The 13,163-nt window shown below is 30.9% G+C and overlaps 1 protein-coding gene across 1 annotated transcript in view; it reads right to left on the bottom strand.

Moving 5' to 3' along the window:
- The window catches only part of LOC126734782 (zinc finger protein 608), a 171,146-nt gene that overhangs the window by 126,109 nt on the left and 31,874 nt on the right, over positions 1-13,163 (bottom strand). The window lies entirely within an intron of this gene.

Here is a 13,163-nt window from a genome sequence, read left to right as displayed (position 1 = left end):
GGGACTTGAATACACTTAAATGTTTTTGGTTTTTGACGATTTTCCAAGAAATATCAAGGAAATTTGTGCGTGCCGTTACTACGAGCAAGAATAGTTTTTAGTTACAGATTTTTTGCACTTTTGTAACAGGAGTTCCATTCTTGTTTTGCAGCTAAACTTTTAGACAGTAATGGTATATAGTTTAGGTTCGTTTCTTTACACTTGTAAATTTCGTCGGGAATTAAATCTTCATTAATGAATTCTTTAAAATATTCATCAAATTTTACTTCAACAGATAACTTGTTTCCATAAACTTTCGATATTGTGCCGTTTTTCCTATGCTATCAACCATCAAGAACAGTAAAATTCTAAGGCGCTTCAGAAACTAGTTCTTCACTTAAGTAACTGCTTTGGTTTTAGAATTGGCCAAAATAGTTTATTCTAGAGCAGGTGTTTAATAAACAACTTTCCACACGAAGAATGGCTCTACGAATGTTCACATGTTCAGCAGACTCGTCAACTTCTAGACGTTCTATGCGAGTGCTATGTATCTTTTACAACACCAATTTTGTTACGAAATGATTGGCCTCCGTAGGCCCTAGTATTTCTGTTTGTGTCTGTATCTTTTTCCTTGATAAAGGACATATTTAGGATTGATTTCTCCGGGTCTACCTATCTTATTTAGCATTTGTTTAGTGCATTCACACTTACTTGTTTTTGTAGTGACTGGAATATGGTTATTGGGAGGATTCCTTCAATAGAGAGAATAACTACTAGACGCTACTTGTTTTCCGGATTGTCACTATACCCTTTTGTCCATCTGATGGTTATTTAATTCTCCTAGATCATATTTAGCGTATGTATGCTCTCTTTGATCCAAGCACTTTTTGTTTTTGCTTTTTTTAGTGTTTGCAGTAATACTTTGCTATCTGTTCTAAACAGCCCCTACAATTGAAAAAAGGCGTTCATGAAATTATGACACATATAACGATATTAGTGTAACTTTGTTTTACACTAAACATTAAAAAGCTTATCAAACAATGTATGCTACTTAGATCATGTTTAACCCGTTGGTTCATAAAATGTTGAACTTTATTTAAAAACAAAAAGGCAATTTTTCACCAATGAGTTCTGAATGGAAAGAAAGACTCCAACACAAAAGTCTACACAATCATTATAATGATTAGGAAATTCCCTCAGCTTTCGTAAAACAACCTCGAACTTGCGAAAAGAATTAATTCTGAAGGAATTACACTGACGACGAACCCATTAGGCCCAGTTATTTTTAAGAACTAATTAGGTCTTACAAACTAAGCACTCAGTACTGCGTTAAATTAAGATTTTATCGTGGCGCTGTTGGTAAATTATTTCGAGAACTGGGGGCCATTGCCGAGGCTTACAGCTGTCTTTCGTGCATGACACCGTAAAAAGGCCACGTTTTATTGCGCGGGGCCCTCTCGCTTTTTTTTTCAAGTGGTAGTGCTTTTGTTCTTTTGTTTCGTGAAGCTTGACGGGCCTGCCTTTGATGTATAGTTTAACCTCCGTAAGCTCTAACAGCGTCTTTGACGAAGTTGATGATACTTCATAATCCAGTTTTTTTTGCTCTTCGGTCAGGCATCAAAGCCAGTTTGGCTCTTGTTAAAAGAAAAACTGGTTATAAAATTTAAAGTTAATTACGATTTATTCAAACAATTATTGCTAGATTCCAATGACGGATAAAATATACATTTATGGTAGTAATTAACGTTATCAAGTTTAAGTATCTCTTTTATTTTGAGTATAGGCATTAACTGCTTTTAAATTAATATATTAACCTGTCGGTATGTTAATTAAACGATAGTAATGTAGTTGATTTTTTGTTGGTCGCCACCGCTAACTGGTTAATTAATTGGGTTATTTTTAATTGATTATTATAAATATTTCAGGTGAGAAAACGCTTTAGGCTGTGAATAAGCATTTTTTTTAATATAGTTGTACATTCTTGCTGTGTCTAATTGTAATGATATTTTAAAGACTTCTTTAAGCGATAAATCAAGTGTGGTACTATTTATGGTATAACCAAAACCAACTTCGTTTTCGTAAAATTTACCTAACAAGTAGGAAATGTGAGCCCTGCTGGTTTTTTTTTTAAGACAGTTAAAGTTATAATGTTGTTTGGAACGATGTACATCGTCCATCCTGTCGAAAGCCTTTGAACGATCTGTGTAAATTACATCTATATATGCGTTTTATAGTCCGATATGTACTCCGATAAAATGATAATGGTTTGTACAACTGGTATTGAAAAACTGATTAGGTAAAAGAAGTTCTTGGTGAAAAAGGTTTTTATAAATGTATATATTTCAAAAGTCTTAATAAAGTAGGACAATATGTCCAGCTGCGGGTATGTTTCTTGTGGGTTTTGTTCTTGTTGTTGTATATAACCATAAAGTTTGCTCCACGTTGAATAAATGTTCGTTTATTTTCCTCCGTTTTCTACTTTGCATATTCCTCATCATCCCTGGTTTAAGATTGTACTACCTAACAATTCGTCTAATTTTTTGTTCTGTTTGATAATTGTTTTATTATTTTCGTCTTTAGGTCTTCGTCGTTATAGCTATAATGGTGGATTCTAACTTTTGTTGCAAAAAGGACAAATGGTTTAGCAAAAAATGGAAATACTGCCCAGTATGCCTCTGTTTCCTACAGACGGACGTTCTTAAGGTACCAACTAGGTTTCTCACTACAACATCTAGGAAACACAGTACTAAAATACTTTTCCACCTCAATACTCAAAGCACTTGTTCAGGTGGTGCTGAAAATCAAGTTCGTATTATCGTTTATCCTGTTCCATATGATGAAAATTTTATCTACATATCGAAGCCAAAAAACCCATCGGTAGTCTTTCGAGAACACAGAACCTGTCTTTCACCTAAAAACAGGAATTACGACGACAAATTTCATATTAATAAAGGCAATGCTACTCCGAGGATTAGAAAGAGACCCTCGGACTTGGACTTCGCCATTGTCTAGCACCTCCAGAAAAAAGAATATTTCGTTATATATGTAATATATTGTAGGAAATTTTTAGAATTATCAACAATTGATCCTGCTATTATATATTTTTTAGCCTTCAATTAACTTAAATAACTTCCTCAAAAAAAAACTCACTTGAATCACTAATAAGTCGGTGAATTTAGCGTAGGATTTTCAAACGATCGTTAACACCCATACATCAAAACCCGATATGTTTTCGGGTTTTTTAATGAAATGTTTACGGCGTTAATTCGGAACACATGCGTCAAACGTCACATCATCGCTTTAAAAATTCAGATTTTATCATAATTTTTAAGCACATGACCCGAATATTTATGAATTTTTTGGCCTGCAACGCAGATTATGATCGGTTTTTCTTTGTTTGTTAATCTCTGATGTGTTTGCGCGATACTGCATAATTTATGGTGATTCACTGCTTAAATATTTCATATTTAATATCCTCTAATTTTATTATTCCCTATATTAAAGTAAAGCTGTGCCACCTATAAAAACAATTAATAAAAAGCACAAGAAAAAAAAGTAAGAGGTTCTATATAACTTTATAATCGTGTAAAGAGCTCATTAATCATTTCAAATTATCATTCACCCTTATCTAATTACCAGACACGAAAGTTGAACATGGACGCGCTTTTGTTGGTGAAAAAAAGGTAGACAACACCTTTGCAACGGTCCCTTTTTTTAGTAGGGCGAGAGTATACAATTAAATGGAACAAAAGCTAGGATGCACATGCATATACGAGAGAATGAAAGCGTGCATAGGACCAATTTATATGGTATTATACTCCGTTTTAAGGGCTTTAAATAAAATTTACTTTCACCATGGAATCTGATCAGCAAAAATGTTTAAGGTGGATCATCATAAGGGAATAGGGCATATATCTTTTTAATTGTTGAAATATGGTTAATACATAGAACTTATATAAATACACTTAAATAAATATGTATTTCAGATGTTTAATAGATATGTTAATAAAAGAATAGATATAATATCAAACTTATAAGACAAAAATAAAATGTAAAGAGCAATTAAAAAATACGATATATTGGACAGAGTGTCAATTTGAAGTTTCATAATTTCATGAATATCTTTTATGTTATGATTTATTTGTCAAAAAGTGAATTCCCTTTAACCTCCCTATCTTCCCACACTTTTTGCTGATCATTTTAAACGACGATTAGTAGTTTTATTAAATAGTATCAATAAGAATGCAGATCTATTTTAAGACAACTGCTTGAGAATGTTAAACGTACAGTATCGGATAAAATTAGAGCAATTTTTCAAATCATTAAGTTTAAGTAGCATGTTATAGTTTATATGTTTTAAATTAATTGGTAAATAAATTTTATTTAAAACACAGACAAAATATAATATTTACATTTAATTTCTAATACAATCCTATTTATATTATTAAAATAACTAAAATAAAAAATTTTCATCACGACAAAATTAGAGCAACTTAATATTTTTTTCCAAATTAAACTGTACACAGAACTACAAAAATCAATATTTTATCCAGTATCCATTGTTCCTAATGATTTCATCGCATCTTTTCGGCACTGAAGCTACCAGATTGTTTATTGCGTCTTCATCTATGGAATTCCCCGCTAAACGGATTTTACATTATGTATTGTGATCGACGAATAATTTTTTCCACTATTTCCCATAGATTTTCTATGGAATTTAGGTCTGGCGATTGCGGTGGCCAATTTAAAACATTAATTTTTTGCTCAGTAAACCATTCTTTTACAATTTTAGCGGTGTGTTTTGGGTCGTTGTCATGTTGGAATGTGATGTTTTGGGAGAATTTCCCATTGCGCAAGGTTCCTGTCTAGGCTTTCCGTGGTTTTTCTTGGTCTACCACCACGCCTAAAGGCCGTAACCCTACCTCGAATTTGGTAATTTTTAATAGTTTTTGATACAACTTTTTTTTAATACAAGTCTTTTCGAACTCCAAATGTAGTTGATATCTATACTTGCTTTTTCCGAGATAAATAGCGATAAAAGCATACCACGCTGCATATTTTAAATAAAAACCTCACAACTACACAGTTGATACTAAAACTAGTTTGTTTTTAAGTTGCTCTAATTTTATTGCAGTTGTTTTTGTAATCCTTTTTTTATCTCGACTTCGAAACAAAAGAAAAACTGTACAGTAAACAAACAACATTCTTGCCCGGCAAACAAACATATTTTTATACAACGTTTTGTAGGGAATTCAATATAAACAATTTATGCAAATATTTTAAAAGCTGCTTTGATTTTGTCCGATTTGATTTTTACTATTCCCATTAAAAGATGGCAACAGCGCTTGCTATATTTCAATATGTAGTAAAGGCTAGAAAACTTCTCGCCTGTACCGGAGAGGAATCGGGCGGCTTCGTTACGAGGCGCGTATATAGACTTGTTTGCTTTGTTGCCATATATAAAAGTATTGGAACTCTTCACATTTCAAAACAATAACCTTATTTAAGTTAGGCAAGGTTGCCGTTTTCTTTAAACATACAAATCTTTTGTGTTGTGTTTTATATAGTTCTGTATCTAATGATGCCTATTACAATAACCGAAATACCTAATACATCCTTAAAAATAGTATAAAAGGATATAAAAGATTATAGTAAAAAAAGATTAAAAACGTTTTGTATATTATTGAGGGGACAATGCGAACGTTGCTTGACTTCTATAGTTCCACTCTACTAAGTATGGATTTCTAATATATTTATTGTTCTAAAAGACATAAAAGGCTGACATGTGAGAGCCCTTGTTATCAACCTATAAAATTTTAAATTACTAAATAATTATTTTAATGCTGTTAAATAAAATATAACTTATTTACTAGAATAAATTATATATATAAAGTGCAACTGTTAGTAGCAGTTTTTTGTTTAAAAATTAACAAAACAATGATTAGCGTTAATTCCTCTTTACTGCTAAATACGCAATATGTAGATAACGTACGCTATATGTACGTATATTTCAATTGCCCTATATTTGTGCGTAGAATAAAAGTTTCGTTATTGGCTTCATTAAATTTGACAAAAGGGTTGTATTTTAGGTCATACATTATTTCCAAGTTTTTATATTAGGTTTGTATTTTATTTCAAGAAATTTAGTGGCAATAGTTCATTGGCAACACTGTTACAAGATAAGATTTTTTCCTTTTTATAATTTTCTTAGACTAAACGATATTTACAAAAGAGGAAAGTTCAAAGGTCAGTACAAACCCTGATTCACAGCTATTTTGCTCATCAGTTAAAAGAATAGCCGTTCGCAACATTATGGCATTTTTTTTATTATCAAACAGAAAATGCTGCATACGCCTCCTGTAGAATTAGAAATTGAATCAATTATTTTCAAAATTTTAGAAATTTAATGATGAACTGCTATTAAAAAAACAAATCAAGGATAAGCTAAAGGGATATTGTAAAACCCAACTTAAACTATAAACCCATTGTTCTATTCCGAATAAAAACAACTCAATTTCATCGCCACACTTCCAACAAAGGGGGGCATATACAATGCAAGTTGAGGAAATGAAAGTTAATCTTTGGAAAAGAAAAGATTAATAGCACCATTATTACAGTCTGCCTTATACACGTATTATTATTTATGGGTTATTTCGTCCGCACCGCACAATTCAATTTGCTGATACACGCGGTATAGAGAAAGAAAAAAAATGGTAATCGCTCGGGTAATTTGCGTTTTACTCGAGGCATTATAGGCTACGAATAAATGAGTAATTGAACGTCTTAAAGAGGCAATTTAAATAATAAAAAAGACTCTTAATCGCTTGGCAGATGGTTTTCTGTTGAGTTACAGCAATAATAGCCAAAGGTCAAGCTTTATGTTGATACGAGGGAACATTGTTTATGTTAATCGCTTTAAATAAACAATTAATGGTTTATTTCCTTTACTTGGTTTCTTAACTTTCCTTTTAGGAACGGATATCTTAAAAGTGTAAAAAGCAACTTTTAAACCTAAAATCAAACAAGTTTATCTAACTAAATCCAACACTAAACTCTCGACAAATATACAAGAAATATCAGTTTTAAAATAAGTTTCGAAATCTATACTTGGTAAAGCCAAATATAAGATAAGAAGTATATATTTTTAACAAAGCTCGTCATAAACCGTTCTATACTCAGTCAGTTCGTTTTATCGGTGTTTTAATAGAAGTGCAAATAGAAAGGAATTACATAGCAAATAAAAATTACCAAAGTGCAAACAATACGGGCAAATATGAAATTCCCCTCCTAAATCCATTTTAGCGATTACATGTTTGCCTTACTATATTAATATGCCTGCTTTAATTCTTCATAAATAAAATTCATATTAGGGTAGGTAAAAGAAATTTTCAAACAATATATGTCTACACATATACATACATGCATAAATGCAGGATTTTTTGAAATAATTTCAATGCAATTTCTCTCGCCATCCTATACTTTAAAAGTGTCTAGGAGTATATTTGTTTCTGCAACTTATTGCGTCAACCGCTTAACTAGAATATAAATTAGAAAGATATCTATTTTTCAAAGGATATTATTTTTGTTGAAATCCATATTTTTTAATGATAATAGATGTTCAAATTATAATTAGAAATAAGTATATTGTTATAAACATATCGGTGACACTGCTTTAGAATTTCGTAGAATACCCTTATTTCTAGGCAAAGTAAACTGATTTTTGAAGAGTTTCTAAGAGGATAATCGACAGGATGTTTAATGACATTAGATCGATTGATTTTAAATGTTATATCTGAATACATTCTAATGCGGCGATCTAAGACACCTAAAAGATATTCGATGGGTTCAATTATCAAGCCTAGCCTCAATTACCAAGCAGCAGCGATTTTCATTCAGTTTCGTGTTTGTGACCCAATATCTTCAATATTGCGGAGGGTTGTTGGGGGGGTCAGAAATAAAACAGAAACCTGTTTACCTAAATGTCGACGTTTCGACTTATATTAAGTCATCCTCAGGACACTGAAATGATTCAAGTAATCACAGAGATAAAACAAAGTAATTTCAAGTACATAAAAAACACTATTAAAATAAATGTTCTTTAAGTTACAAAAAAACATAAACCACGACACAGTTAAAATTACATTCAGGTACAACCCGTTAATTTTTTTTTTTTTTATAAAAAAAACAGTATAAAATTATTTTTTTTTTTATACATTACACCTCTTACCTAAGTCTAGGTTTCTTAAGTTATAATTAAAACACATTTATAATAGGAGCGTAGAATTATTTTTAACATGGGTTAATTTGCTAACCCATGAAATGGGTTAATTTGCTAACCCTAAAAACTGTTTCAGCAAATTATTCCTCACATTTCTATATGCATGATTTTTTTTGTTATTTTTGGTTTGGTTGGTCTGGAGAGAAACTTTTTTATTTTTTAATGAAACAATGCATGTGATTGCGTATTTGGATTCTATTGGGAAAACTATGGTTTTTTGTATTTAAAATGTTCACCTATTTTCAACTATAGAAAGATAGAAAGAGGAAAGACATGCACAAATTTTTATTGCTCCCTAATACATAATATTAATTAAGTCAAGTTGTTTTCTTAACAGTGACTTCATATTCCTGATTTTCTGTTGAAGATTTTTAATTTACTTACACTATGGTTCATCTTGAAAAAAAAACAGATTTTTTTTTAGTTCTTTAGCTCTTATTCCCTCAGAAAAAGTTGAAAATATGTGAATAGTTTAAATACAAAAAAAATATTATTTTCCGTGTAGCCACCCACAACAACCAAACCAAAAATTATAGAATAAATTGAAGGTAAAAATATAGAGAACAATTTACTGAATAATTTTTATTAAGGTCACTTTTTCGTATATCAGGTAATTAAAAAGTTACAGGGATTATGCGCGGCCTTTTTGCAACTGTGTATTTTTCTCAAAAAACTCATTGTTTTATAACTGCCCGTTTCGTAAAGCTTCTTCTATTAGTTGTATATTTATTGTTATACATATTATGGTATCGTAAAAGAGTAAGAAGCCTTTTTAGTACTTTTATCACCTAACCCTACTGTATCACGACCAAATCCTGTGTCTCAAATATTGCGTATGGAAATGTGGCTTTTTAAATCCTTCAGTTCTATTATATCCATTGTGATTTCTATAATTTTATTGACAATTTAAATAGCTTAAAAATTTTAATAAGTTGAGCCATGCTTAAAACTTGTTATAAATTGCTATAAATTGCTATATATAAGAAACTATAAATGAATATATTTAGTATTCATAAGTAAACTGGTTTTCTATTGACGCAACATAATCAAAGGTTGCTAAAGTTAAATATTTTCTAGCTTTAAGCTTCTTAAAAGACAATCATTACAAATGGTGACAACTCGATAATACATACTCTAATGTCTATATAACGTCCTCATCTCTATCTGGCATAATGATGAATTTCTTTGTCCCCCATTGATCCGCCTGCACCCCTGTGACGAGGCACAGGGCCGGCCTACCACGATATAGTGCAACCCTCTTAGGGGATGGTTAATGGCCCGAATGCTGTGTCGAACTTAATAATTTACAAGGTGCTCACTTCGCGTGACGTGTAAGTGCTATTGACAGGATCCGCGATGAACATATGGCCTCTTCGATTCGGTTTGATGAGGGTTGTTTATCGGTGTATATCGCAATTAAAAAGTTTAGGGCAGGTTTAAATATGGGTTGGTGACGATGAAATAAGGGTCGGTTATGTTGCTTATTGGGGTTTAGTTGTTAAGCAATGAAATTGGGTTTGTAATTGTTTATAAGTATTCACATTTTATTATCACAGATTTTACTTTAAAAGTAACTTGTACTAGTATTATTATTTTAAGAACAGTTGACTTTCGGTTCAGTTTAAACGAAAAGCAGCACTTCTTATCTTTAACAATGGTACAGGAAAATGTGTACAGCATAGCTGAACGTGTATACACTATTTTCATTTATGATTCCCAGGATACATGTTTCTTAAGGAATACAAGAACTCAACGTTTTCATGAAAGGCATTCAGGGCAAAATATAAGCCCGAAGTATGTTCACCAACTACTAGCCAAATTTGAACAACCTGGTTCTGTAACGAATAAAAAGAGAAATCAACCGAGATTAGTCGACAAAACTTATATCAACGTTATCAACGCGTCAAACAGCTGTAGCAACTGGATTATCTCATGAATCAATAAAAACGAAACTTACATTTTATAAGTTTTATCCCTGCAATAACTATAAACTGCAAATACTGCAAGAACTTGCTGCTGACGACTAGGATAGAAGAATCTACTTTTGTGAAATAATGACAGACAGAAGTACGGCAGAACCTTGACTAGTTAAAAATATTTGCTTCAGCAATGAGTGTACCTTTTATTTAAAGGGGAATATTAATAAGCAAAACTGTCGTTACTGCAATGAGGAGAGCCCACACTGAGAAGAGCATACCCAGTACCACCAGAAAATTTATGTTTAGGTTGGTATATTGGGAGATGGTATTATGAGCCCAATATTAATACCAGGAAATTTAAATGGCCACGTGTATGGTGAGAGGCTCAGAGGTCTACGAACAATCAAAGGAAGGATGAATCAAAGAATCAGAGGGACATTAGGAGATTTATCTACAATGAATATTATTGTCATATACATTCAAATATATTCATTTTATTTTTCTGAAAATTAACATGTGATTTTTCTTAGGTAATTTAGGGATTGATCTACAACATACCTGTTATTTTAAGAGTAACTAATCATCGGACTTGCATTGTCTTTTTACAAAAAATTATTTAAATGGTTAATTATTTATACATTGTTATAATATAAAATCTATTAGATTTGTGATAAATAAAATAAACTTTTCATAATGTGATAAATCTATAGTCAATTTTTATATTTCTTCTCTTTTACAAAATTAAGAATTACTAATTATTGCTCTCCGGCGGCCAGACTCCTCTTCTAAGAATTAATCATATATTAAAATAATGATGAGTAATTAACTTCCAGACTTCGCTATTCGTAACCGTGCAAATCCGACGTGTATCTGTATATACAACGTGTATATATTTTTCATCCACTAATAGCAGCACTAGCACTATAGATACAGCGACAGAACGGTTAATAAAATGAAGTATTTAAAATGATTATTAATTTAAACACATAATTCTATTAGTCGTTAAAAAAATTAAAATTTTTATAAAAATGAATAACCGATTCCTTTGGAAAATCTTCAATCTCTTAGTCTATAGTATCCTTCATTGTTTATTTCCAAAATCAGCCAATAATATCTATTATTATTTGCTTCTTATTTTCCGTCAAGCTTAACTAATAAAACTGAACGCGGTGTTGAAAAAAACCATAATTGACCGTTACGATAATATAAACCTGTTCATTATATTCATTATTCTCGCGTATATACGAAATTACTTAATTACAATGCAGGAATTATTATTGTATAATGGAATAACTACACCTTAATTACATCTCCATAATTATTGTTTTTATTTATATTCAAGGAACTTTTTACCGATTTCACATAAGGTATTTATTAACTGATGTGGCAGTAAATTGGATGAATTTGAGTGAGTTTTATTTTTGAAGTGATAAAATTCTATTTGTAAATTATATAAATTTGATATTGATGTTCAAGGGCATAGTTTCCAAAGGTATTACTGTTTGAACAAAAGCAAATTGAATAAGTATAATAATTTACAACACATTACTGATATTTTATATGAGTAACCTTATCCAAATTCGAAATTAAAAACTTTAAAAGCCGATGCATTCAACTGCATCGAAGGGAGAGTTTCCAACACTTGGGAGATAAACAAATTTGTTTGAAATAGTCAAAAGTCATTAAAAACAAATTTCAAATGCCAGGATTATATTTAATTGAAAGTTTGACCATAGGTCTGAAACATACAAAGAATGACCTTAAATGTCATAAAATGTTTGGAATAACGTGAAAAATTAGTCTAAATATCTTGAAAATAAAAAAGAAATTACTGTAAAAGTCTAAGGCATGAATAGTATCCCAAAAGCTATAAAAATTTCAAATGCGATGCATCAAATAAGAATTCCAAAAGCTTGGAACACAAAAAATTTCAATAAATATAGTAAAGAAGTAAACCATACATTCAATTGACTTGAAGGAATAGTGAGAATAAAAGAATTTTGCAAGTTAAAAATTAAAATCGTTTCAAATGTCTGGGAAATATGAAAAACTGTATTAAAAAATGAATTACAAGAAGTGCCGAAAAACTAGAAGAGATAAGAAGTTAAAAATAATGTTAAAATTACTTTAAATAGACTTCGTCGTACGCCGTAATTGACTATTAGCAAAATTAGCAAATTTTCGGTTCAGGTAAAACCAAACGGGCACCAGTACGTGAGGAAAAGTGTCAATAAATCAGTAACAGTCGATAGTTGAAAACAAGTATGAATTATTCAATCGACGAAAAAATAGCCATAATTAAGTGGCATTATGCGGGAAATAGTTTTCGAGCAGTATCTGAAATGTCAGTTTATTTCCCCACCAAATTTACAATTTTTACCATTTCTCGTATTCGGCCGTACGTCAGACTTGACAAAGCCTTATAACAAATTGTTTGATGGTGGCTGGTGTCTGGTATTACCTGAACCGAAAATTTGGTAATTTTGCAATTACATTTAATTGAATAATTCAAGATTCGCATATTAAAATTTTTTGAGACTTTGCACGAGAGTTTGCCAGATTGGTCTCTTCAAATAGTTATCCTAAATTTTTTCTGTAAAATGTACAGGGAAGCCAATAATTGATCCCCTAAAATTTACATGGGATTTCCTATGTTCCGCTCGGCGACGCACTACCCGGTATAGGCCCAAAAGTTTATGCTTCACTTCCTCGATAAATTCAATTTATTTATTACAGGCAAAATTTAAAAATTGTATATATTTGAATCCTCGAAATTTTATAGATGATGTTATAGATATAAAAATTAATTAATTAATATTTCTTTCAGAGAATTAGAACGGACATTACTCTATAAAACCTTAATATGACACTTAAAACCCATATCCTAACTTAACGTAATATTCTTATACAACCCAATTTGGACTATATCCATGTAAAACTTCTAAATAAAGCTTTAATTTAAAAGCAGCTTAAAGTAAAGAGAAAAA

Source organism: Anthonomus grandis, chromosome 4 (genome assembly GCF_022605725.1).
Source record: "Anthonomus grandis grandis chromosome 4, icAntGran1.3, whole genome shotgun sequence".
Classification (NCBI taxonomy): Eukaryota; Metazoa; Arthropoda; class Insecta; order Coleoptera; family Curculionidae; genus Anthonomus; species Anthonomus grandis.
This window is presented reverse-complemented; position numbering and strand designations above follow the sequence as displayed.